The following is a 24,744-nucleotide window of genomic DNA, read 5'->3' on the forward strand; positions in this document are numbered from 1 at the left end:
TTACGTCAGGTTGTAATAATTGCTTTGGAAAAAGGTAAAGCAGGGTAAGTAAAGTGACAGGGTAGGTTCTTGGCCATGCTATTTTATACAGGTGGATAGAGAAGGCCTCTCAGAACAGATGACATTTGAGTAAATACCTGAATAAAGTGAGATGCAAACCATGTTGCTGACTCCTTGAGGCAGAATGTGCCCAGAAGTTTGTGGTAGCAGCCTAGTGTGGCCAGATTGAAGGTGAGAAAGGTGGAGAATGGGAGGAGATGAGATTAGAGAGCTTGTCAAGGGCCACATCCACATACAATCTTATGGACTAATGAATTTGGATTTTAATATGAGGGAGATGGGAAGTCATCTGTTTTCAGCAAAAAATGTGACAATTGTCCCTATATCACTCATTAAATACTGTGATTTAAAATACCTTCATCATCATCTAATAAGATTTTATTTGTGTTTGGTCTATTTTGCCCCATTGGAGAATTGGTATTTTTCCCTTTGAGATCCCTGGAGAATGCACCACCTCTAATATATTCATGCCCTGGTTCTACCAGCTTGCTAACTCTGGCTCTTGGCTTTCTTGAAATAAGGACAGTGAAGAGAGATGAAGTTAAATGAGTATTCGAGATTTCATAGCCTCAGAATTTCACTGTATATTCTTGAGTGATGTGGTGAAAATGTCAGAGACTGGAACAAATGATCCTAGCTGGGAGGTTACAGCAGCAATTCAGACAGAAATTTGTAAGGTAATAATTTCAGAAATGAATATTAAGGGGCATTGTGAACAGGAATTAATACTGTGACTGATTAACTCTGTAAGTAAAGACCTCCAGGATTATGGGTTATCTGTAGAGATCAGAGAGTTAAGGTGTGGGGATGGGCAAGATTTTGAGAGAGTGAGTTTAAAAGGAAAGAGCACAGAAATAAAGGCTAAACTAGTAATTATAGGTGTAAAATGATCCTCCTTTTTATCTATTTTAGTCTGTAACTGAACAGGCTCAAAACAAGTGAATGAGATGTAAAATGTGTACATCGTTGTTTGGAAAAAATCTTTTTTTAAAGATAGAAAAAATTTGTTGTGACTAAATTGGTTGATTATTTTACTGAACTAATTAATTCTAAGTATGGTTTTGGATTTAGTCATGACTGCCTAAACTATATTCCAGGTTTTTGAAAATAAAAAGAATTCATGGTTTCTTTTCTTCACATATTTTCCACATCCATTCTTCATTTCCTCATTAAGCATTCATACCATAAAGGATATAGACTCATTTTTAAAGACATCTAAATAATTCCAAAAGAAAGCTACATAGGAGCTTTTCATAAATCAGGCTTTCTGCTGTGGTTACTTTGATTAGTACTTGTTTATTTTATCATTCATTTATTCATAGACTAAAACAAAATGTGCATGACATTTTTCTAGAGGATCTGTTGGAATACCAAGATGAATAATACGTGGTCTTTTATCCTTCAAGTAGCCTTCAGACCAATAAAAATCATATAACATGGGTACAAAACTCTAGAAAACAAGGTAAAAAGAATGTGATAAATATCATTAAAGGGTTAGAGGGGTGCATATGTACCATGTGAATTCAGATGAGAGAGACACAGAAAGAGAGATACAGAGAGAGATAATTTAATAGAAATTGATCTTCATTATGCTGAGCAAGTAAATTAGTCAGGGTTCTTCAGAGAAACAAAACCAATAGGATTCATACATTCATTCATTCATTGTAGGAACTGTATCATGCAATTATGGAGGCTAAGAAGTTCCAAGATTTCTTCCTTGGTTGTAAGAGGTCCATATCTTTCACTTATGCTTCACTTTAGAAGGGATATCTTGACATGTTCAACACCACTGGATCCCTAGAAATTTCACTGAAGTAAAAGATCCCTGAATTTTAGTTAAATGTATTTCCCACCCTCTGATACACAAATGTCTTACCAGTAAGTCTAGAGAAGTTGATACTTCCTGCTCACTGGGTCTAATCAGCATAATGTCATCAATGTAATAGATTAATGTGATATCTTGTGGAAGGGAAAGGTGATCAAGGTCTCTGTGAACAAAATTATGACATAGGGCTAAAGAGTTGCTATATCCCTGGGGTAGGGCAATGAAGGTGTATTGCTGGCCTTGCCAGCTGAAAGCAAACTACGTCTGGTGGATCTTATGGACAAAGATGGAGAAAAAGGCATTTGCCAGATCAATAGCTGCATACCAGGTACTGGGGAATGTGTTAATTTGCTCAAGCAATATAACCACATCTGGCACACCAGCTTCAACTGGAGTCACCATTTGCTTAAACTTGTGATAATCCACTGGTATTCTTAAGATCTATCTGTCTTCTGCACAGGCCAAATAGGAGAGTTGCATGAGGATGTGGTGGGCATCACTACTCCTGCATCTTTGAAGTCCTTGATGGTGACACTAATTCTTTGTAATCCCTCTAGGAATGGAATATTCCCTTTAATTTACTAGTTTCCTAGGTAGAGGCAATTCTAATGGCTTCCACTTAGCTTTTTCCACCTATATATTCCTCACTCCACAGGTCAGGGAACCTATGTGGGGATTCTGCCAACTGCTAAGTATGTCTATTCCAATTATGCATTCTGAAACTGGGAAAATAACCATAGGACAAGTTTAGGGATACACTGGACCCACTGTGAGACAGACCTGAACTAAAACTCTATTGGTGACTTTTCCTTTATAAGCCCCTACTCTGACTGGAGGGCTATAGTGATGTTTTGGGTCTCCTGGAATCAGTGACAGTTCGGAGCCAGTGTCCAGTAGTCCCCAAAAGGTCTGATTATTTCCTTTTCCTCAAGGTATAGTTACCCTAGTAAAAGGCCAGAGGTCCCTTTTGGAAAGTTCCTTTGGGGATGATTAATAGTATGAATTTTCAGTAGTGTATCAGGGTCCTGCCTTAAGGGGATCCTGCCACCCCCTAATTCAAGAGGTTCTGGTATGTTAAATTGGCTCAATTCTAGGAATTGATTGAGAGCCTGTGACTCTGTTTTTATGATTCAAGTTATACTTTTGTTTACTTACCTAGAAATTTTCTGCTTGTACAGACCAAGTAAGAATTTAGTAGGCTTCCTATCTGTTTCACTTCTAGGAACACCATGATCAACTAACCAATGCCATAGGTCAGCATGAGTCAGACTATTCTGATTCCTGCTTTGACTCTGCTATCCATTATGGTAATCATGTCCACCTTGCCTTTGGTGGTTGAGTGCCACCACTTGGCCCCTGACACCCCAATCCAATTACCTCAGTCACATTTATGTTTTCCAGTTGAGTGGCTGTGGTTCCCACTGTAAGGGCTGGCCTGCAGAGAAGAGTTCATCAAGAATGCTGGGGCTCCCCTCACAGATTTATTTCTCAAAGTATTGGAGAAAGGTATGCCTTCTGGACTCTCAGTGTGTGAGTAGGTCTTAAATGACCAATCTACTCTAAAATTCCAATCTCCCTAAGCCTCTGAATCCCTTCCTCTTCACTAAACCAAGAGAGGTTGGCCATTTCCAATTCATTCATAGTGGGCTATCTCTTGGTCCATGTTTCAGCCAACCAACCAAACTGTTAGAGCCCTTTCTAACTCCCTAAGCTTCAATGTTAAATGCAGAATCTCTACTTAATGTGCCTATATCAATAAATTTAGCCTGATTCAACATTATTTTCCTTCCACCATTACCCCAGACCCATAGTATCCATTCTCAAATAAGTTCCCAGGATCTCTGCTTGTATAAATTAGAAAACTCACATGGTTCCTTTGGAGTGTAGCACACTTCCTCATGAGTCACACTTTATACTTCACCTTTAGGAGCCTACTGGCACTTGAACCTAGTTGTAGGTCTAGAAGCAAAAGGGGGCACTAGAGGTGAGTCCTGAAGAAGATCATCATTGTCTTACTTGGCAACTACCTCAAGGGAGGCCATTATCATTTCCTCAGGCAATGTAGAGTTAATTCCTTTAGACAGAGGTAGAAAGGCTGATACCACTGTTGGTGGTGAGGCCTATACCACTGGGGATGGTGATGCCCCTGCCAATGGGGGTCAGGAGGTCATTTCCACTGAGGTTGTGGAGGCCATTTTTGCTTGGGGTGAGGAGGCCACTTCCACTGGGAGGAGGGAGACCTCTTCTACTGGCAGTGAAAACTCATCAGGATTTAGGATCTCAATATTCCCAGCTTCATCAAAATCTTCCCACACATCCCCATTCCAATTTAGAGGATCCCATTTTTTCCCAATATATGCTCTTATGTTACCTGTATACACCCTGAAAGGCTGGGAGTTCAATTTGCATTGCAATTCATCCAATACAGGATGAGAATCTGCATGTGATTTTCAGCAGTTTCAGCCTTGTGGCTACAGGAGGAGATAAGGGACTCTTTCAGAGCACACATTGAAGCTCTTAGGTCATTATGCAGCTCGTGAACTGAAATTTGAAACCCTGAGCTCCTCCTTCTCTTTCACCACTTTATCTAGCAACATTAGGAGCAATCCAAATGTTTGAAAGTATCATATACAGAGTCACTTAGCTCCTGGATCCTTATTAGTGGTTGATTAGGAGTATCCAATGTAGATATTTTGCATATCTCTATAAGCAGTTCATGCCATAGACTATCAGTACTCTTTTTTACTACTGGAAATAGCATCATTAGCTTATTTAAATCTAATCAGATTAGAGAGCCAATTCCAGAAATCCCAGAACCATTTTAGAAAACTCGTTCTTAAAATTCTTTTCCTCTGGAACCACTCTCCATACCAAAATCTGTTATACTCAGAGATCTCCAGAGAAACAGAACCAATAGGATCTTTATATAATTATTATTATTGGAATTTTCTAAAGTGATTATAGAGGCAAAGGAGTCCCACAATCTGCTGTCTGCAATCTGGAGAACTAGGAAAGTCAGTGGTATAATTCAGTCTGAGTCTTAAGACATGAGAATGAGAGCCAAAAGTATAAGTTATAGTCCAAGTTTGCAAGCCTGAGAACCAAGAGCATCAGTGTCCCAGGGTAGGACATGATGAGTGTCCCAGCTCAGGCAGAGAGCAAATTTGCCCAACCTCTGCCTCTCTGTTCAATTCAGGCCCTCACTGGATTGGATATTTCCCATCCCACATTGATGTGTGATCTTCTATACTCAGTCTACCAATTCAAATGTTGATCTCTTCCATAAATATTCTCACAGACACATCCAGAAATAATGTTTTACCTTGCATCTGGTAATGCCTTAGGCTAGTCAAGTTGACACATAAAATTATCCATCACAGCAAGCAAAGGAGTTTCTCAGTGATGATTAAGTAGTCCTGACATAGCAAAATTATATAGATAGATAGATAGATAGATAGATAGATAGATAGAGACAGACAGACAGACATAGACATAGATACTATTAAGTTATAATTACACATAGTATAATGCATAGATCTTGAGTATATAATTCACTTTTTGACAAATGCATATACTTGTGTAACCTGTAACACTACAAATGTTTCTATAATCTCAGACAGTTCCCTGATGTCTATTCATAATCAATTACCTGCCATCCTCTGACTTGCCCCTTTTCTGATCTTTTTCCACCATAGATTAATTTTGCCTGTTTTAACTTATACAGATAGAATAATACATATATAGTATTGAGTCTCGCTTCTTTCCCTCAGCATTTATTTTTTGAGATTTATGTATGTTGAAACAGATATAAGTAATTTGTTTCTTTTATTTTATAGTATTCCACTGTACTAATATACCACAATTTGTTTTTCCATTTCTCATTATGGGATATTTGGATTGTTTCTAGTTTTCACTAGGTATAATGATACCTAAACTATAAGGATAAGAAGCTAAGAACTTTATTATACAAGTATTTATGTGGTCATATATATTTTTTTCTTGGGTAAATATCTAAGAGTGGAATGGTTAGGTTCTAGGGTAATTGTATGTTTAACTTTTTAACACACTGAAACATTGTTTTCCAAAGTACTTTTATAAATTTATGCATGTACTAGCCAAGTTTGAGAGTTCCAGTTGCTCTATATCCTTGTTAGTCTTTTTAATTTTAGGCATTTAGTGAGTGTGTAGTCGTGTCTCAATTTTTTGAAAGTTTTTTTTTTATTGTGGTAAAACATGTATATCATAAAATTTGTCATTTTAACCATTTATTGTGTACAATTCAATGGCATTAGTTATATTCACATGTTTATGCAACCCTCACTGCTGTTTCCAAAACTTTTTCACCACCCTAAACAGAGACTCTGTAACCACTAAGCAATAACACCCCATTAACCCCCTCCCCCAGCCCCGGGTAAGCTATAATATACTTTCTGTCTCTATGAATTTTCCTATTCTAGATATTTCATATAAGTGGAATAATACCATATTTGTCCTTTTGTGTCTGGCTAATTTCACTTAGCATAATGTTTATAAGGCTCATCTATGTATCAGAACTTAATTACTATTTATGACTGAATAATATTCCATTATATGTATATACCACATTTTGTTTTTCAATTTATTTGTTGTTAGACATTTGGGTTAGTTCTACCTTTTGGTTACTGTGAGTCATGTTGCAATGAACATTGGCATACAAGTATCTGTTTTCAGTTCTTTTGAGTATATACCTGGGAGTGGAATGGCTAGGTCATATAGTACTTCTACACTTAGCCTTTTGAGGAACTGCCAAACTTTTCTATAGTGGCTGTATCATTTTATATCCCTATCAGTAATATATGAGGATTCCAATTTCTCCACATCCTCATCAACACTTATTTTCTTTTTTTTTTGTTATAGCCATCTTAGTAAGTGTGAAATGGTTTTGTAAGTGTGGAATTCATTTTGGTTTTGGTTAGCATTTTCATAATGACTAAGGATATTGAATATTTTTAAAGTATTCATTGGCTATTTGTATATCTTCTTTGGAGAAATGTCTATACAAGTCCTTTGCCCATTTTTAGTTGGGTTGTTTTTCTTTTTATTGTTGCATTTGAGGATTTCTTTATATATTCTGGATATTAAACCAGGTTTTTGTGTGGTGAACTTGTCTGCAGCTTTGTTGTATTTGTTTAATAGCTTTATTACCCTTCTTTTGAATTCTTTGTGATTTTCTATATATAGAATCATGTCATCTAGAAGAAAAAAACTTTCCTTTTCTTTCCCAATTCAGATGCCATTTATTTATTTTTCTTGTCTAATTGTTCTGGGTAGAACTTCCAGTACAATGTTCAATAGCAATGGTGAAAGAAGGCATCCTTGTCTTGTTTCTTAGGAGAAAAGTTTTCAGATTTTCACCATTGAGTGTAAAGTTATCTGTGGGGTTTTCATGAATGCCCTTTATCCTATGAGGCATTCCTAGTTTTTTGAGTATTTTCATCATTAAAGACTGTTGGATTTTGTCAAATGACTTTTCTTAATCAATTATGATGATTATGTGGGTGTTTTTGCTTTGTTCTATTCATGTAGTGTATTACACTGATTATCTTTTGGTGAACCACCCTTATACCCATTATTTCAAGAGTACAAATTCCTCTTTGTCATGGTTCTTTTAATATGCTATTGGATTCATTTACACAGAATTTTTACATTTATAGTCAAAAGAGGCATTAGGCTATACTTTGTGAACAAAGAAAATGTCATTTAAAATGGAATCAGGAGGCCAGAACAGGGGTTCTCACACACTTCCATTTGATGTCAATTATACACCTGAACAAGATGTGTAAATTACAGACTCCAACAGGAAGAGATGTACCTTGCATTCCCAGCAGGAAAGTGTTTCTACTTTACTACCACAGCAGGAGGAAAGAAGATTTCTCCTTACCCAGCAACACACCTAACTAAGGGAAGCTGTCACAACTCAGCCAATGAGAAGCCATCACCACCCTGAACGCTTGTTTTCCTCTAATGGACTTTTGTTCAAAGCACCCCATCCCAAATTCCTCCTTTTTCTTTATTTTTTTATTTATTTTAATTTTTTGTTTATTGCAGTAACATTGGTTTATAACATTGTATAAATTTCAGGTGTACATCATTATACTTCTATTTCTGCATAGATTACATCATGTTCACCAGCCACATACTAATTACAACCCATCACCACACACATGTGCCCAATTATCCCTTTCACCCTCCTCCCTCCCCCCTTCCCCTCTGGTAACCACCAATCCAATCTCAGTCTCTATGTGTTTGTTTATTGTTATAATCTACTACTTAATGAAGGAAATCATACGGTATTTGACCTTCTCCCTCTGACTTATTTCACTTTGCGTAATACCCTCAATGTCCATCCATGTTGTCACAAATGACTGGATTTCATCGTTTCTTATGGCTGAGTAGTATTCCATTGTGTATATATACTACATCTTCTTTATCCATTCATCCATTGATGGGCACTTAGGTTGCTTCCAAGTCTTGGCTATTGTGAATAACGTTGCAATGAACACAGGGGTGCATCTGTATTTATGCATTGGTGTTTTCAAGTTCTTTGGATAAATACCCAGCAGTGGAATAGCTGGATCATATGGTAGTTCTATCCTTGATTTTTTGAGGAATCGCCATACTGTTTTCCATAGTGGCTGCACCAGTTTGCTCTCCCACCAGCAGTGTATGAGAGTTTCCTTCTCTCCACATCCTCTCCAACACATGTTGTTTCCTGTCTTGTTAATTATAGCCATTCTGACAGGCGTGAGGTGATATCTCATTGTAGTTTTGATTTGCATTTCCCTGATAGTTAATGATTTTGAACATCTTTTCATGTGTCTGTTGCCTATCTGTATATCTTCTTTGGAGAAATGTCTGTTCAGGTCTTTTGTCCATTTTTTAATTGGGTTGGTAATTTTTTGTTGTTGAGATGCATGAGTTCTTTATATATTTTGGAGATTAAGCCCTTATCAGATGTATGGTTTGCAAATATCTTCTCCCAATTATTAGGTTGTCTTTTCGTTTTGTTGATGGTTGCCTTTGCTGTGTAGAAGCTTTTTAGTTTGATGTAGTCCCATTTGTTTATTTTTTCTATTGTTTCTCTTGCCTGGTCAGACATGGTGCTTGAAAATATGTTGCTAAGACTGATGTCGAAGAGCGTACTGCCTATGATTTCTTCTAGAAGTTTCATAGTTTCAGGTCTTACATTCAAGTCTTTAATCCATTTGGAGTTAATTTTTGTGTATGGTGTAAGGTAAGGGTCTACTTTCATTTTTTTGCATGTGGCTATCCAGTTTTCCCAACAACATTTGTTGAAGAGACTTTCTTTTCTCCATTGTATGTTCTTGGCTCCTTTGTCAAAGATTAGCTGTCCATAGATGTGTGGGTTTATTTCTGGGCTTTTGATTCTATTCCATTGATCTCTGTGTCTGTTTTTTGCCAGTACCATGCTGTTTTGGTTACTATAGCTTTGTAGTATATTTTGAAATCAGGGAGTGTGTTACCTCCAGCTTTGTTCTTTTTTCTCAGGATTCCTTTGGCTATTCGGGGTCTTTTATTGTTCCATATAAATTTTAGGATTCTTTGTTCTATTTCTGTGAAAAATGTTGTTGGAACATTGACAGGGATTGCATTGAATCTATAGATTGCTTTAGGAAGTATGGACATCTTAACTATGTTAATTCTTCCAATCCAAGAGCACGGAATATATTTCCATTTCTTTGTGTCTTCTTCGATTTTTTTCAGCAATGTTTTATTGTTTTCTGTGTACAGTTCTTTCACCTCTTTGGTTAAGTTTATTCCTAGGTATTTTATTCTTTTTGTTGCAGTTGTAAATGGGGTGGTATTCTTAATTTCTCTTTCTGCTACTTCGTTGTTAGTGTATAGAAATGCAACTGATTTTTGTATGTTGACTTTGTATCCTGAAGCTTTACCATATTCGTTGGAGAGAAGGGAACTCTCATACACTGCTGGTGGAAGTGCAAACTGGTGCAGCCACTATGGAAAACAGTATGGAGATTCCTCAAATAATTAAGGAGAGAACTACCATATGATCCAGCTATCCCACTGCTGGGTATTTATCCAAAGAACTTGAAAACACCAATGCATAAAGATACATGCACCCCTGTGTTCATTGCAGTGTTATTCACAATAGCCAAGACTTGGAAGCAACCTAAGTGCCCATCAAAGGACGAATGGATAAAGAAGATGCAGTATATATACACAATGGAATACTACTCAGCCATAAGAAACGATGAAATCCAGCCATTTGCGACAACACGGATGGACATTGAGGGTATTAGGCAAAGTGAAATAAGTCAGAGGGAGAATGTCAAATACCGTATGATCTCCCTTATTAAGCAGTAGATAATAACAACAACAAAAAAAAACACATAGAGACTGAGATTGGATTGGTGGTTACCATAGAGGAATCGGGGAGGGAGGAGGGCGAAAGGGATAATTCAGCACATGTGTGTGGTGATGGGTTCTAATTAGTAGTTGGGTGGTGAACATGATGTAATCTATGCAGAAATAGAAGTATAATGATGTACACCTGAAATTTATACAATGTTATAAAACAATGTTACTGCAGTAAACAAAAAATTAAAAAACAAAACAAAAGAAAACAAAAAAGAACAAATGTCCATCAGAGAAAACGATCAAGATAAAGAGATATATTTCAGGCTGGCCAAATCTAGATCTCCTACAATACCATACTTTTACTGTACTTTTTCAATGTTTAGGTATGTTTAGATACATAAATACTTAACATTATGTTACAATTGCTTACAATATTCAGTACAGTAACATGCTGTATAGGTTTGTAGCCTAGGAGTAATAGGCTATACCATATAGACTAGGTGTGTAGTAGGCTATACTATCTAGGTTTGTGTACACTGTATGATGTTCGCACAATGACAAAATTGCCTGGTGACACATTTCTCAGAACGTATCCCCATCGTGACTGTAATTTCCTTGGAATCATGTTGTTTGGGAATTTTTTTTTTTTTGCTCTAGAGAAAAACCTCTGGGAAAGGGTTCTCAGTCATCTAAATGCTCTAAAGGCACCGTCCCCTTCAGAGGCCCCAGCCAGTTTTATGTTTCTAAACTGTGATCCCTCCTAATGTGTATTTCTAACTAAATGGTCCGACTTAACCAACAATATTTTAGAACAGCAATGGCCATTATGGGTTACTTTCAATTTCCCCAAACTTACTTTTCTCAAAAATGAATTAGTCATCCATGGCTCTAAAATAGGAAAAACTAATGGGACATATATTTAGCTTGATATCTTGAGGCTTCCAAAGTTTTCAGGACTCCAAAACTGCCTCTCTGAAAATACACTTTCTAAATTAACTAAGGCAAGCATACAGAGAAAAGCAAAATGCCTTCTGAGGCTTCTTTTTCTCCTCCCTCATCTTCTTTGTTTCCAGATACAAGGCAACCATCTTATGCTCAGGACTTGCCTTTAATGCCATCTTCATCTCTTGTGGAACTTCCATTTTTCTCTGAACCTCTCTCCACTCCCTCCTCTTCTGAACCTATCAGAACCTGCTCCTTTAAAGTTAAGTCTTTTGAGGATCCAAATAATCCAAAATTGTTTTATGCTTTGTGAACCCCTGGACCAAAGCTGAATTGGGAGCCATAGTTAAAGAGTTTCCCAAAGTAACCGAGGACCCCCATAGGTTTGCTGAAGAATTTAACATAGTTATTCAAACTTATCAACCCATCTTCTCAGATTTATATCAATTAGTCCACTTGCTTGTTGGTGAAGGTCAGACCCCCACCTTGGATAAAACTTGCCCAATGGGAAAACCCTGAAAGGGATTTAGAAAAATTGACCTCTAGCTTTTGGCAAGATACTCAAATACTTGCTAGAGAGCTTCACTGAACAATTATGCTAGCTTTTCTTAAGGCTGTTGATTGGAACAAAATTCAGGCTTGCATGAAAAAACCTGATGAACCTGTTCATGGCTATTACAATCAACTCCAAATTGTCATTTAAAGAAAATTCTGGTCTTCCTTTAGATGTTGAACCCACTCAGGTAGCCTTTAACTCTACCTTTATTAATAGGTTGAACCAGGATCTTTCTCTTCTAGTTGGAAAAATCCAGGATGTAATGGGAAACTATATGCATCCCAGATTTAGTTAATTTAACAAACCAGCTCACTTGTATCCTAAATTTTTAAACTAAAAGGAAGGCCAATAAAATTCATAATTTTCAACTCCAACGAATGGGGGTCCCTAAACAAAACCAAAATCCTTCTGTTTTCTGCCACTATTGCAAAAAGCCAAGACATTAAAAAGAAGGTTGTTACAAACTTAGGCACTCCAGACACGTTCAGCCTCTAGTCAATCTTTCCAATGTCCTCCTAATTCATAATTATGGGGATCCAAGGAACTATAGGGGCTCTTTCCAATCCTCTCTCTTAGTTGGCTTAGAGGAACAACTCTCTAGATTGGGACTGAAACTCTCTCTGTCCTTATTGACACTGGAGCTACACTCTAGGTGCTCAACCGCACTACTATAAAGCAGCTCCTACCTCAGAGTACTAAAACAGTTCAGTTGGTGGGGGTCTCTAATGAACCTCAACAGCTTCCTGCCTCTAAATCTATTCCCTTTGGTTTAGACCCTTTGAGAGATACCCACCCTTTTCTCCTTAGTTCCTCCACCCCTATTCACTCATTGGCTGAGACTTGTTAGAAAAGTGTCATGCTGGAATTTCTTTCTCCCAAAAGGGGAAAATAATTCTAGAATTTGACAGTAGCAATCAAAATAGCCAATCAAGTGAATTAAATGACCCTTCAACATTTTTTATTTGCTCCATCTCTGACAGCACTATAGCTGATCCTGGAGACAATAATCATTTGACCCTATTCAATCAGCTACCACTCTTGTTATGGGTAAAATCTTCTACTGATATTGGCAGAATCCACAGTGCACCTCCCATCAAGATTCAAATAGACTCTTCAAAATCTCTCCCCAGAATTAATCAATACCCTATAAGTAAAGAAGCCCTTCATGGCATCCATCCCATAATAAAAGATTACAAGGCTCAGGGCCTCACTATCCCCTGCACTAGTCCCTGTAACACTCCTATTTTGCCTGTGAGAAAACCAAATGGCAGAGGATGGAGGTTTGTTCAGTACCTCTGAGCAATGAATAACATTGTTATCCCTCACCACTCTGTTGTCCCTAAGGCCCATAAGCTACTGAAATCCATTCCTACTCAAAGCAAATTTGTCACTATAATTGATCTATGCAGTGTGCTCTTTAGTATTTTAATTGACAATGCTAGCCAATATCTTTTTGCCTTCACTTAGGAAGAATGACAATATACCCAGACAGCAATGCCTCGGGGTTTTACAGAAAGTCCTTCTTATTTTTTACAAACCTTAAAGGCTGATTTGGATGATATAAAGTTTTCTGCAGGCCCTACTTTGTTATAATACATAGATGATTTGCTTCTCTGTTCCCCTTCTCAAACCTCTTCACAAAAAGACATCATCCACATCAAAAATTTTTGACCTTAAAAGGACATATGGTCTCCAAAGAAAAACTGCAGTTTGCTCAAACTCTGGTTTGATACTTGGGGCAATTGATTTTGGAACAAGAGCTACCTTTAGACCCAGGGAGGCTTCATCACATCCTGAACATTGCAAAACCTAAAACCAAGTATCAGTTGTATGGTTTTCTCAGGCTAGCTGGCTACTGTCAAAATTAGATTCCCAACTGTTTTATTATGACACAACCACTACATATTTTACTTAAAAACAACAAACTTGACCCTATTATTTGGAAATATCAGAATGACATAGCCTTTGGGGCCTTGAATAGAAGCTTAATAAAGCCCCCTTCCCCTGGACACCCTAACTGTCATCTTTCTTTTTTTCTTTTTGTATATGAGAAAGAAAGGAATGCCCTTGGAGGCATGGAGACCATCATTGACCCATAGGGTATTATAGCCAACAACTGGACTGTGTGGCATGGGGACTCCTTGTCTTAGACCCATTCCTGCCACTGCTCTTTTGGTTAAGGCCACTGAGGAAATAATCAGAGGATCCCTTCTAACCAGCTTTGTATCCCATGCAGTAGAAGCACTCCTGAATTTTTATCACACTCAACACTTTTCAGCCAGTTATCTTACCTTCTATGAAATCCTTTTGCTAACTGCTCCTCATATAATTCTTTCTCACTGTAATAACCTTAAGCCTGCTATTCTTTTCTGCTCCTTCACTGACCAAACTCCTCACAACTGCTTAATGCTGACAAATAACCTCTTGATTCCCTGTAACAATTTACAAGAAACTCTTTTAATCAATGAATATCTTTCATGGTTTACTGATGGTTCTTATTTAAAGGCTTAAAATGGTAAATATTGTGCTGGGTATGCTATTGCAACTCTCTTTGAAGTCGTCAAAGAAGCACCTTTACTTTTATCTACCTTGGCTCATCAGGCTGAATTATACACTCTTACTCGACCTTGTACCTTAGCCAAGGGCAAAACTGCAAACATTTATACCAATAGACGGTATGCCTTTGGGGTAGCACATGACATTAGGATGCTATGGAAACAGTGTGATTTCTTTACCTCTAATGAGGAAAAGACTAAAAATGGCTCTTATGTCCAAGATCTATTAGATACTATACTCTTGCCAGCTGCTTTTTTTATTAAGATATTAAGATCCCTGGGCATTTCACACTTGATCCCTCAGAGGCTAAAGGAAACCACCTTGTTGATATTTCCACCAAAAATTCTGCTTTCAAAGAAACCAATAGCCAATCCTCTGTCATGGTCCAAAAAGTTCTTTCCCTAGGTGATAATTTGGAAAAACTGACTAAAGATGCCCAAGAATTGGCCCTAGAAAAGCAAAAAAAAAAAAGTTGGAAATCAAATACCTGTTTGCTTGATGCAAAAAGAGAACTCTGATTTGGGCCAAACAACAATCTAGTCTTAGAAATTCTAAAATTTCCACGTCTTACCTGTGTACATGCATTTAACAATTGGTCTTCTGAAAAAATGATAGCATTTATGAACAAATATTGGCAGGAAATTATTAATAAGGCTGCAAAAAGTGTCAACCTCGCTTGTCTCACCTGTCCAAAATACAATCCAGAAACTTGTTCCCACTGCTCCTGGACACTTTGAATTACCTAGTAAGCAATTTTAGGTTTGGAAAATTGATTTCATACAGCTTTCCTCATCTCATGGATATAAATATATATTCATCATGGTTTGTATGTTTTCTCACTGGACCAAAGCTTTCCCGTGTAGACAGGCCACTGTTTTTTTGTGGCTAAAATTCTGTTATAAAGATTAGCCCTAACTGGGGAACCCCTATCAAATTTCATAGTAATTGGGAAACCCATTTTACTGGTCAGGTACCTCAATAAGTCTGTGCTGTTTACCTAGTTTTAAAACACCTTCATTGTGCTTACCATCCTCAATCCTTATGGTTAGTCAATCACACTAATAGCACCATTAAGACTCAGTTGGCAAAATTTCTATAGACCCTCTAAACACCTTGGCCAAAAACATTGCTATTGGGCCTTCTATATCTCAGATCCACCCCTTTTGGAACTCATAAACTCTCACCATTTGAGATAGTAACAGGACATCCAATGCACCTGGCCTCTACCTATTTTGATCTGCAGCTAATAAAAGGAGATATACTTCAATAGTGTAAAGGCCTAATTTCTTCTATTAATATGTTTATGTTTTGGTAGAGCGATCTTTTCACAGCACGTTTACAGAAGATGAAGACCTTAAGCATCACACCTTTCAGCCTGGAGATTTTGTGTATTGGGAAAGACACCTCCAGAAAGACTCTCTTCAACCTCTCTGGAAAAGCCCCTATCACGTACTGTTAATAAACTTTTATGTTGCCAAACTCCAGGGAATACACTCTTGGATTCACATGTCACATCTAAAGAAAACACCAAACTCTGACTAGACCTGCACACCATCTGGTGATCTGAACATAAAGATGTCCTGGAATTGAAGCAGATGACACCTGATGAGACAGCTTTCCAAAGATGTCCAGACCAGGCCTCTATACATTTTCCTCACTGTTGCTTCTTTCCTCTTTTTTGTGGAAAGACAATGCCCTTGTCCACATTACCCAATCCCTTGGAAAAGGGGAAAACCCCTTCTTTTGATTATGGCATTTCAGAAATAGCTTCATCATGATCCTGTGACAAATTATTCTTTTCACTTGCTTTTTCTGAAGAGTCAGAATGTTCCAAATTCATAGAAGTTTTTCTTTCATCTGGATTATTTCCTGACTCTGGATTCTTTTCCAAATTCATGGTCTCTGAATTTGCAACCTAACAGGCTATATTACTAGATCACACATTTGGTTCCAAGCAATTCTGAGATAACAATACTGTGGTTTTTGTTTTCTTTTGTTTTGTTGAGGGAAATTGGCCCTGAGCTAACATCTGTTGCCAATCTTTCGCTTTCTAGATTGAGGAAGATTTGCCCTAAGCTAACATCTGTGCCAGTCTTTCCCCTATTTTGTATGTGGGTTGCCACCACAGCATGGCTTGATGAATGGTCTAAGTCCACACCCAGGATCTGAACCCATGAACCCGGGCCACTGAAGTGGAGAGCACTGAACTTAACCACTATGCGACCGGGCTGGCCCCAACAATACTGTTTCAATATGACTTTGAAGTTTTATTATTTTTGCAAATTGTTTATCAGCTATTGCTTCATATTTATTCCTGAATTTTGTCTTCCCAATGCATTTGGTCAGTTACTTCAGTTTGAATGTGCTCTTGCTGTATTCACTGTTCTGTTCTCTCTTCATAACACAATGGAAGCCTCCCATTGATCCGCTTTACTAAACCTTCATGGCTCCCTTAAGTGGGAACTTCCAGGAGGCATACATGGCTCTGAGTTTGCCTTCATAGGGAGAGCTATTCTTTTATCATAAATGGGTGCTTTTTATGCATAAATTGAGAAGGTTCTGTGGTTTCTCCCTTTATTTTGTTAATATTGTGTACTACATTGATTTTCATTCTCTCTTTTATTCTGTCATTCTATTTAAAGATTTGTTTATTTTATTGATTCTTCCAAAGAACACCAGGACCATGCACCTCCAGTGGCTGCTGGACAACCTGATGACACAGCGTAGTGAGGAGCTACTGTGAGAAGTCAGCCTGGATCTCATGAAAGAGCCCACCGCCTCATCAGAGCTCTTGGTGATGGAGGTAGAGATGGATGTGTACACCACGCTGCAAAAGTGGATGTTCCTGCAGCTGCAGCTGACATGGAGGGGACCCCCCGCAGAGCCCTATTGCCCGACGCGGACTCATGATTTGCCAGGTCCAGGGGGGAGTGGGAGGGTGCCCCTTCCCTGGAGACCGAGTAGGGCAGAGCCTTCCTGCCAGTGTTCCAGCAGCTGTGGCTAGCCTACATAATCTGCGACCTACCTTTAGCACGCGTCATCGACCAGGAGGCACTGATCCCTGCCTCGTTGGTGAGCACAGTGTACAAAGAGCAGTGGCTTGCCCTCCTCCGGGCTGAGAGACCAGGGAGCTCGGGCCGTGGACGTCTATGTCTCCAACCTGCAGGGAAACAGCATGCGGTGTGGGGGCCAGCTCCACAAGGAGGAGCAGCGCAGCTGGTGATGGGCTGGCTTCAACTTCGGCTGGGACCTGGTGGTATGCTACACCAACCGGCGCATCATTTTCCGGCAGAGCGCACTGAACAAGTCCTGCGGCCTCGGGGTCAGCTTACTCTGGCAGCGAAAGGTCGTGTTCCACCTGCACCTGGCCTTCTTGGACGGGGCTGGAAGAGCTGTTTTCAGGAAGGACATAGAATACCAGACGCTTTCCCTGAGAAAGGATCAAGAGCTAGAGGTAGTGAACCTGGAGAACCAAAATGTGGTCTTCCCCATATGTGTGACCTGTAACATCCTGTATCTCCCCTGAGAGGGGCGCTGCCCAGAGTGAGGTCCTGTGTGAAAAGCTCAGAGAACTGAGAATCTCTTCCCTGGAGACAGGGGTGGCCAGCTTGCTCGAGATGGCAGCTCCTTCTGTGAGACCAACTGGCCTTGCCCATCACTGGTGACCAACTCTGTCAGAGGCTTTGTTGAACTGTAGCTCATAACACTTGAGACTGTGCATGTGAAGAGGACAAGTCTTAAAGCTCCCCAAACAACTCTAGAACTCATTCGTGCTGTTAGTGTGGCAGCCTGTCCTCCTGGTTTGTCATCCATCGACCCCCCCCACATCATTTTTGCAAACACAAAGACCAATTGACTTTAGAGAGAAACTGTGAGCCTACCTACTCTGCTACTCTTAGTGAAACTCTTTTAAAACGTGCATTTGCTTTAGTTTGATTAAATGAATGTTAAAGGAATACTTTGATTTCTCTTTCAGTTGGTGTGTTTAGAGCTGCCCTGCCCCACTCATTACCGCCACTACCACTGGTTTCATTTGCATTGCTCCCCCTTCGCCATATCCTTCCATTGAGTGTAGTACTTGGTTTCTATGGTCTCTCACTATGTGAACACACCCAGACTACACTGATGATCTTTTTATTGGTTGTTCTTCAACCTGAGAATATCTTGATGTTAGTTAGACTTGACTTTAACTTTCCTAGCATTTTTTTTTAATTTTTTGTTTATTGCATTAACATTGGTTTACCACATTGTAAAAATTTAATGTGGACATCACTACACCTCCACTTCTGCACAGATTACATCACGTTCACCACCAAAACACCAACTACAACCCATCACCACACACATGTACCGAACCATCCCCTTCACCCCCCTCCTCCCCCCTCACCCCCCGGGCAACCACCAATGGATAAAGAAGCTGTGGTATATATACACAGTGGAATACTACTCAGCCATAAGAAATGATGAAATCCAGCCATTTGTGACAACATGGATGGACACTGAGGGTATAATGCAAAGTGAAATAAGTCAGAGGGAGAAGGTCAAATACCATATGATTTCCTGCATTAAGTAGTAGATAATAACAACAATAAACAAACACATAGGGACAGAGATTGGATTGGTGGTTTCCTAGCATTTTAACCCAGAAAGACATTTCAAACTTTGTAACACCAGATATTGCGGGTGGAGTGGAAGGAAGCAGTTTGATTCTAGGAGGATATTCCTTGACTAAGTATAGTTTTTTTCTGTGGCATACAGTCATGAATTACTTGTGCACCAGAAAGTACTCTTTAAGCAAGTTGATGGCCTTTGCTCTTCAGAAATATTTAATGTTCAAATTGTATTTGGAAACATTGTTTCCTGCTTAAGAGCTGGACTGGTAACCTCTGGAATGGAATGCCTTTGAATTATAATGGGAATTACTTGGCATCTGGAAATGGGATCAAAAGATGAGAAGTCCAAGCTAGTAATCAAAAGGGTAAGGTAGAAAGTGTTTTTGTCAAAAAAGGGGAAACACACTAGTCATGATTTGAATATGCTGGTTTCTGATTACTGCTACTTTGAAAACTGCTACTATCCCCTCCCCTCCCAAATGCCCTACTTCTTTGCATTTTATTGAGTGATTTTCGTTAAAGAAGGTCAAAGAATTGAAAACTCTGTTTAAGGACCCATCCAAATAATAAATACATGCTTGGAAAGAATGTAAAAAACTAATACAAGTTGAACAAATGAACAACAACAAAAATAATCAACAGATTTAATGTTTTACTTAGTTGAAACCAGACTTTTCCTTACCAGTTTATATTTCTCTTCCCAACTAGATTTTATCCTTTGTCATCCAGTGAACAAATTATTTTTGACTATTTATTTATTTATTTTTACTCTTTAAGGAAGTTTGAAACACTTCATTGTCCCAAACCCAGATATTAGTGTTAGAGTAATAATTACATAACACTCATATGAAATGGCTCAATAAGGGAGCTGCTGTTGCACCCTTTGATGTTTTCCCTTAATTTTGCATTTTTCCCCTTTTTCCTCTTATACTCTGCATACCTAACCAACTACAAACAACAGACCTCATTTCAATTTTTTTTTCTTTTTTTAATAACCAAAGCTGGGGAAAGAGTAATTAATGATTCAGTAGAAGGGAAAAAATTAGTTTTTTTTCTGTAACAAATTCACTTTCTTTATATGAACTTTCTAAGCCATTTCAAATTACTTTTCATCAAGCTGAATGCCAGGATACCGTTTCATCAAAAAAGAAGTATACTCACTTGGGAAATTCAGAGATTCTTTAGCTAGAAATGCACCTTGACTGAGAGATCTGCTTTCGTTTTCCTACCCAACTAGCTTTAAATCTTTAAATTGCTTTCTGCTGTTTACAATAGGAAGATGTTCAACAATATACAAATAGTGATAGCTGAAATATACTCGTTTAAACATTTAAACTCTCACAGACCCTGGTTGTTGTCATTTGCCAGGTTGGGCCATTTATCTAATACCAGTCTTTATTTTTTCACTTCATTTATTTATCTATCTGTCTGTCTGTCTATCTTTTTATTTGACTGCTTAGTATGCGGAGGAAAGCATCCCAAATTAACACTCACTTTGTTTTACAGCCTCCCAGTAAAGGAATGGGGAGATGGGGAGGCAGGAAAGGTGTATAGTCATGGTAATGCTACACGAAACAATCGAAGTAAATAACAGCAAAACTAAAAGCTACGCCAAAGGAGATGTACCACTATGGGATGCAATGCAGTCCTTGACAACGATGAGGATTTATCTCTCTCTTTGTCTTTTCCTCTCTGTATATCTGTCTCTGTCATTCCCTATGTCTGTCTCTACGGTCTCTGTCCATTTCTGTCTGCATCTTTGTGTATCTCTTGCCTATCTCTGTATCTGTCTACTCTGTCTCTGTCTTACTGTCTCTATCTTTCTGTTTCTGTCTGTCTCTGTCGATCTGTGTCTGCCTGGGTCTCTATCTTTCTCTCTCCGTCTCTGTATCTCTCTGTTGCTTCGGCCAATGTCTGTCTTTATCTGTGTGTCTCTGTCCCTCTTTCTCTGCCCGTGTGTCTCTTTCTCCATCTACCTGTCTCTGTCTTTTCCTTTCTGTCTTGGTCTCAGTCTATCTCTGATTGTCTCTCTCTCTCTCTCTGTCACTATCTCTACTTCTCTCTTTCTGTGTGCCTGTCTCTTTCTCTGTTTATCTTTCTCTGTCTCTGAGTCTGTCTCTCAGTCTGTCTCTGACTTTCTATCTGTGTCTATCAGTCTCTGCCTGTCTCCTTGTCTCTGTCAGTAAATGTCGCTGTCTGTCCTGGTTTGTACCTGTCTCTGTCTGTCCCTGTCTGTGTCTGTCTGTCTTTCTCTGTCTCCCTGTCTCCGTTTCTATCCATCTCTGTCTGCCCCTTTCTGTGCAACCTTGTCTACCTGTTTGTTTTTTTGTGGGGTGGGGTATATCTGCCTCTGTCTGTCTTTTGGGCTGTCTCTGTCTCTCTGACCAACTGTCTCTGTTTGTCTGTCAGGCCGTCCTGTCTCTGGCTGTTTCTGCCTCTGGCTCTGTTAGATCTTTTGTTAGCATGTCTCTGTCTCTGTCTGTCTTAAGGAGGCAGGACTGAAATGTGATTACAGTTCAGTACACAAACCCTCTTCTGTTATGTTTGCTTCCAGTGGTGTCCCTGAGACAGATTCAGTAGTCTGTAAGAAAATAGAGGTTAGCAGTCCTAGGGCTCATGTTCAAAGATAAAAGGGACCTAAGTAGACAATGGTCTATGAAGGAGAAAGAGGTGTCCCAAGGATGTAGGTGGGATGGACACAGACGGCAGACCAGTGTAAAGTATGCTACGTGGCAAGGGTCTGTATATAAACAGCACAAAGATAACATTGAAATTTTGATGAAAGACCATCAATGTGCTAGAAAAAGAAAACCACCTTTTTAAGAGGAAAAGAAAAAGAAGGGAGAGTGTCTATCCGTAGGGTCTACAGGAAGGTGCTCACCAAGTCTCAACCAGAGAATTTGGAAGTAAAGCTGCCTGATGAGGGTTAAAATAGCAAAACACACCTATTCTATAAGTACATAACTCAATTCATGGGATTAAACTTAAAACTTTGAATTTGGGTCAGTAGAAGCACATTGAAATAAGTGAATTGAAACAAAACCAAAACAGATCACCTGTTCAGCTAGTAACGTGACTCCTAAGACATTTATATTTTATGATCCCACATAAGTTTCCACTATTTCCTCGTCCACTCAGCCACCTGGGCCTTGATGCCCTTCCCTTTACTCAGGATAAATCTCTTGAAAGGGGTGTATCATCTGCCCCATGTTCCAAGGTTTACTTGCTTGACTTCAATCACCATCTTAATGTCATAAACTCTCAAATTCATAGTCCATGCACAGACCTCTCCCTTGACCCCAGACCTATATCCAATAGCTTGTTGCACAACTTGGAAATCTAAAAGGTGCTGCAACCACAAGGGAACAAAATATAACTTGTGGTCCATGCAACAAATTTTAATCTAAGCGTAGCTTCCTTCCTCATTTAAATAAGTGAATCGAAAGACACTGACAGTGGTAAAGAGATAATAACCAAGATGTTTTCTGAAAGTTATACTTCCTCAAGTGTTTGTGTTTCAGTAACAAAATTTTGCCTCAATAGGTGTTCTGATCATCTAATGTCTTATAGAATGTAGAAATATATCAGGGGCAGAGGAGTATTTGTCTATTCATGATGTTCTGAAGATAGCATTTTTTCTAGTAGACAAGAGAACTGAAATTTACCTCATATTTAGACAACAAATCAGTCATATTTAGACTGATACATGAACAGTCTTTGGGAATGATTTGTTCTAACAGTGCAGGTGAAAGTTTAGTTTAGACTGTGAACACATTTTCTACATCAATTGTTATGATTAGATCCCCGGTTAGACATCAGAGGATGATTTCACTCCATATTGTAGCAAAATTCAACTATCAAATTTGGTTTAAGGCCTAGGAGCAAGGTAATATGATGCAGGGGAAGGGATGAAAACAATCTGGGCAAATTCATGCTAAGATTTGAATACCTAAAAGATCCTTAATTCTCTGAGACGTATTCATCACATGAACACAATGCATTACATTGGTGATACCTGTCATTTATTAAGAAAAATAAATAAAACAAAAAACAAGGCAATGATAAAAATAGAAAACTACAAACAACTGATGGTTTTGATTAGTATGCTTGAAGTACGTGGAATTTTATGAAGAACCGTGGCTCTAAGTGAATTAAAGTTTTCCAAGCAGTCATGGAGAGCATGTTTTGGGTGAAGGCAAGTGGTTGATATGGTCCACCAGCAGGAGAGGAGACTCCCTCTGGAGCAGCATTCTCCAATATAGTCTGTGTTTTTCATGCTGGCTGCAAGTTGAGGGCCATTCCCAGCTTCCAGAGGCCACCACATTCCTTGGATTGTGGCCCCCTTTCTCCAACTTCAAAGCCAGCAATGGAGAGGAAGTCAAGATGGCGGCGTAGGCAGACTCTGAACTCAGCTCCTCCCATGGACACAGCCAATTTCCAACTACTCGTGGAAAAATTACCCCTGAGACAGAACTGAAAACTGGACAAGAGGAACTCCTGCAACATGGGACAATCCTGACTGAGGTGGAAGAGGCAGAGGCTCCCTTCTGGAGAAAAAAAAATGCCGCCTTCACAAGCAGCCATCTTTGCAGCCATCCGGGAGCAGCCAACAGGTACGCAGCCTACCTGAAGGAGCAGGGCCCTGAGCCAGGGAGCGCCCCCGTTGTGGGCATTTTGTGGACCCAACACAATCGAGACCAGCGGCATAATATCTGACTTTGCATGCTACTAAAACATTGGGGAGTACCTCCAGAAAACCTGGTTCACAAAGAAACTAAAACTGGCGTTTATAGGGCCCACGTGCAAACTCACCCGTTTCAGAAAGCAACCTAAAATCACCACAAAGAAAGGTGCATGGTGCTTTGGTGAAAAGAGACTCACCTGATAGGCCCTGAGTGCATCTTGCTGAGAGGTGAGACCTCTCCAGGGACTGGGACATTGGCAGCAGCCATTGTTGTGTCCCGGTGTGAGCATGATGACACAGACATCATTGCAGTTTTCCCTGGGGCCTGCTAGCCCAGGTCTGCCCCACCCACTAGATCACTGATTTAATCCAGCTCAGCCAGGGCGGGCAGCCCACCCTAGAGACTGGCCCCACCCAGCAACTAGCCCTCAGGCAACGTGTGGGCCTGCATAGATTGGTGACTGTATTCTCTGCAGCCTGGCAACTGAGCCAACATCAGGGGGGCAGGGCGTGTACAAAGAGTGGGTGGAGAGTGTGGGGCACTGGTGGAGTGTGTGGCGCTCCGGCTGAGGAGAGACTGGGTCTTCTTCATGAGGTCCGGGTGCGAACACAGGGCAGGACTGTGTTGACTGTGTGTGTGGACCTGTGGGCAGCAGGGCCTGTCAGCTGCAGAAGACTTGTACTTCTCAAAGACCCACATGGGGGTTTGCAGCACCTTCCCAAGTCTGAAACAATTGGGTGCACCTGTGCCTGAGGCCAGCCCCACACAGCTGCACTCCTCAGAGAGCTGACAAGAGACCTAAAGGTTGGAGGCTTATAGCAATTGTAAGGCCCTGAGCCTAACAACCTGCCACGCTGGGGGCCTACTCAATTAAAAGAAATACTGCAACACAAATGTAGTATTAGAACTTGCAGCCAACTGTGCTGGGGCTCCCCATACCTGATAAAGAGACTGGAGGGCCCACAACAACTATAAACAGCTGAGCATTACAACAGCTGGCCAGGAGCATAACTTGGCCTACCTGGGCACATACAGGGAGAGCAAACAGGTCACAACAGAAGGACACACGTAGCCCACATAGGGGTCACCCCCGGAACGTTGAGAACTGAGGGAAGCACACTGCAACAC

At 39.7% G+C, this 24,744-nt stretch overlaps 1 pseudogene; it reads left to right on the top strand.

The window, feature by feature from the left end:
* The first annotated feature begins 668 nt into the window (after positions 1 to 668).
* On the top strand, positions 669 to 17,865 carry LOC147911907 (germ cell-less protein-like 1; annotated as a pseudogene).
* The last annotated feature ends 6,879 nt before the right edge of the window (positions 17,866 to 24,744 follow it).

Source organism: Ceratotherium simum, chromosome X (genome assembly GCF_057802395.1).
Source record: "Ceratotherium simum simum isolate JZ-2026a chromosome X, ASM5780239v1, whole genome shotgun sequence".
Taxonomy (NCBI): Eukaryota; Metazoa; Chordata; class Mammalia; order Perissodactyla; family Rhinocerotidae; genus Ceratotherium; species Ceratotherium simum.